The following is a 3,648-nucleotide window of genomic DNA, read 5'->3' on the forward strand; positions in this document are numbered from 1 at the left end:
AGTGGCTGCCTCTGGGAAGGGATCCTGACAGTTTGTGTGGAGCAGAGGACTGACTTTTCACTGCCTTTTTGTACCATTTGAATTTTCACCTTTTTCTGAATTTTTGATACCATATAACAGTTTTTTAAAAAAATGTTACTGGACCAGGTGTGGTGGCTCATTCCTGTAATCCCAGCACTTTGAGATGCCAAGATGAGAGGATTGCCTGAGCCCACAGGTTTGAGACCAGCCAGGGCAACTTGGCGAGACCTCATCTCTACAATAAAAAATAATAATTGTAAAAAACATTTAACTGTCACAAGTCATGACAGAAAAGGAACCAGGAGAAAAAGTCCCACAAAGGAGACGCTGTGTAGGAACCAGCTTGGAGAAGCAGAAGGGATTTTGGAAACAAGAGTAGTGTTTCCTTCTCTTCTGCCAAGGCCCCAGGGTCACATCAGACCTCCTTAAATTAGTTTACATGCTCCACGTGTACAGCCTCCATGCCAAGACATGTATTTCCATGGGAAGATGTCAGCCTTGTGCATCCCATGAATGTCTGAACCAGAGCCTGGCTGATGGGAGGAGTTGGTCCTCTTACTATGATGGTTACAGATATTTATCTTTACTTATTGTTTCTCAGTTATATTAACTTTAATAGGCAGGAATTTTTATCAGATGCTCGTAAAACTTTTGGTCTTTGAGCTTGAATATGGAGCTTTACTCCATCAATACTATGATTTTCCTGCTGTAGTGCCTTCTGAAGTTCTTCTGAAGAAAACTGAATCCAGCCCATACTTCTGTGAAATTCACCCTGTCAAAGGGTACGATGCAGTTTCGTATATTGCCAAACTGTGTAAAGTGTTCTCTCAGCTCACTCAATGCCATGGTCCAAGGAATTTTTCTTTTTAGATTAGAAAATAAAGTTTACTTAAAAAATAAATTAGAGGACGGGCTCAGTGGCTCAGCCTGTAATCCCAGCACTTTGGAAGGCTGAGGCGAGTGGATTGCCTGAGCCCCGCGGGCATGAGACCAACCTGGGCAACTTGGTGAGAACTTTTTTCTTAAATAAATAAATAAATAAATAAATATTAGCCAGGCATGGTAGCATGTGCCTGTAGTTCCAGCTACTTGGAAGGCTGAGGCGGAAGGATCATCGGAGCCCAGCAGGTCGCTGGGGTGGCCGTGAGTGTGCCACTGCACTACAGCCTTCCTGGGCAACAGAGTGAGACTCCAACTCAAAAAAAGAAAAAAGTAAATTAGAGAGAGAAAGAGGAGATTCACCTCCCCAAGGTAGAGGAGAGGGCCAAAGCCAGGAAACATGGCCCGGCCACAGCTCAAAGAGTACTTGGCCACCCATAGCTTAGCAAGGTAATGGCTGCAATGGCCTGGCAATGGTGGCTGGATGCTTGTGATTGAGTCCTTTTTGGAATTTTTCTAACAAAGGCAACATGCTAACACTTGCTCACAGAGCCACTGACCCTCTCCCTGCCAAGGCCATCATCTTTAGACTTATCTTTACTTATTTTTATTGACTATTTTTTGTTGTATTTTTATTTTTAAGTTTTAATTTTTTTTTTTTCTTTTTATCGAGTCAGGCCGGTCTCAAACTCCTGAGCTCAGGCCATCCTCCGGCCTCAATCTCCCAAAGTGTTGGAATTATAGGCATGAGCCACTGCACACCCCACCTAGTTTTGTGTTTGTTTTAATTGAGCACATAATCTATGATCTAATTGGCAAAAGGAGATTCAGGAAGACACAGACTCAGTCTGTGGGATGCTGTGGAAAAACCATCTGTGGTCCTGCCCACCCCCCTCATTGGCCCAGAAGTGACCTTCCGACTGTGGAATTTCAAGAGATATGTAACCTCCCTATGTGTCCCCCCACAAACACACACACACCGTAGAGACATGTGTGCTGGGGTGGGAAGATACCTGCTGATTTAGAAAATGCACCCTTCAGGGCAGTTTTGTTTCTAGTCTTTGGGGTCAGGTGCATATCCTCCCTCTCAGTCCCGGCACTAAGGGAAGTCACATACCCCACTGGAGGTCGGGAACTTATCCCTGCCCAGCTCACAAGATAGTGCCTGGCACAGCACAGGAGCTGGGCAAAATGTTGAAAGGAGGAAGGGTCACAATTCCCACCTTTATCACCTCTCAGGTGGGGCTGAAATTCCCACCTTCATCACAGTTCCTACCGTAGTCACCCCCTCACCGGGCTCAGCAGGTAGGACACCGTATGGAGGCTGGGCATGGGTTAGAGGCCTGAACTAATGTCCTAGGCCTCCTGGGAAACTGGGCATGAGAGTCCAATTCAAGAAGTAGAGTTGGAAGGCGTCCTGGGTGGAGCAGAGGGCTGCCCTTGTTTCTGCTTTAAGGAGCCAGGACTTGAGCGGAAAGACCAGGGTTGTGATGCTCACAATCTCCGAGTGACCTGCTCTTGGTCTGCACAAATCTCTAGGAACCCTCTTCTCCCTCACATCTGGCCTACCCAGCACCCTGTCACCAGGTTCCCTCCCATTTTGCCACCGCTATCCAGTGCATCTTGGGCCAGGATGGCTGGGACTGAATGGGAATGGGTGTAAGGCCCCATCCAGATCCTGCCTTCCTGAGCTGTACCCCCTCCTCCCTGGGGAGACGAATGAAAAGCTACTTCCCGTCCACTGGCTATTGGGTTCAGCCTTCCAGCCTCCTTCCAGGAAAATGGACACGGCTGTAAGGTGATTAGATAATCAGAAGATGCTCAGTTTAAACTGATGACAAATCCAGCCTTCCTGGTCATCAAAGAAACACCAATTAAGCAATGTGGTGGCACTGCACCCAATTAGTCAAGCCATAAATGGGCCTGATACTTGCAATACCTGGGTTCCCCGGTCACTGACATCTTCCTGGAACACCGCCCTCCCAACCCCCAGTCGCAGAAAGTCCCACATTAGCGCCTCAGAGGCGGCTGGAGAAAATCGGGCCCTTTGGGGCAACACCTAACCTGGGGGCCTCCGAAAGCGCCTGTCAGTTTCGAGTGGGCCTCCATCGCCCACCATCCCCACGCGCGTCCAACTCGCGGGGACAAGGGAGGCTGCAGGGCAGAGGCGCCCGGGAGCGAAGGAAACCCGGCCCCACCCTTTGCCCAACCGCGTGACCTTGAACGTGCTAATGAACTTCACGCCTCAACGTCCCGGTCTGTAAAATGGGATCTCTACCGCAGACCGCACCGCGCAGCTGCGTTTAGCAAACTTCCGGGAGCCGGGTGGAGCGTTTCACGGTCCCTGCAGGTGATCGTACGTGATGTTAAACCGCGGGGGGGGGAGGGTGCCGGGGCGGGGTGTCCTTCTGAGACCACTCGAGGGGACGGGCGCTTCCTTGGGGGGGTTGTCGCTCCAGACTGGGTCGCGAAAAGCAGATTTCCGGAGGCCAGGATCCCCGCACCCGGGGAGATGGGGGGATATGCGGAGGTACGGAACGGACCCTAATTCCGCCGCCCCACCCAAAGCCTGGAAATCTAGCCTCCGCGCTTCGGGCCCCGTGGGCCCCGCCCTCGATCCCGCCCTCCTCTAACCCGCGCCCCCATTGGTGGCGTCCGGCGGCGCGGCCGCTGTTATTTTTCGAATATATAAGGAGGTGGAAGTGGCAGCTGCAGCAGGAGGCTTCCCAGACTGGTGCCTGAGCCCCT

The 3,648-nt window shown here is 50.8% G+C and overlaps 1 protein-coding gene across 1 annotated transcript in view; it reads left to right on the forward strand.

The window, feature by feature from the left end:
- Nucleotides 1-3,040: 3,040 nt before the first annotated feature.
- Nucleotides 3,041-3,648, forward strand: part of CDC25B (cell division cycle 25B) — a 10,246-nt gene continuing 9,638 nt past the window's right edge. The window contains exon 1 of the mRNA XM_008066559.1: nt 3,041-3,156. The gene's annotated coding sequence lies outside the window, so the exon portion shown is untranslated. The remainder of the gene's footprint in view (nt 3,157-3,648) is intronic.

This window comes from Carlito syrichta, unplaced genomic scaffold (genome assembly GCF_000164805.1).
Source record: "Carlito syrichta isolate Samal-C Ts95f unplaced genomic scaffold, Tarsius_syrichta-2.0.1 Scaffold309007, whole genome shotgun sequence".
Taxonomy (NCBI): domain Eukaryota; kingdom Metazoa; phylum Chordata; class Mammalia; order Primates; family Tarsiidae; genus Carlito; species Carlito syrichta.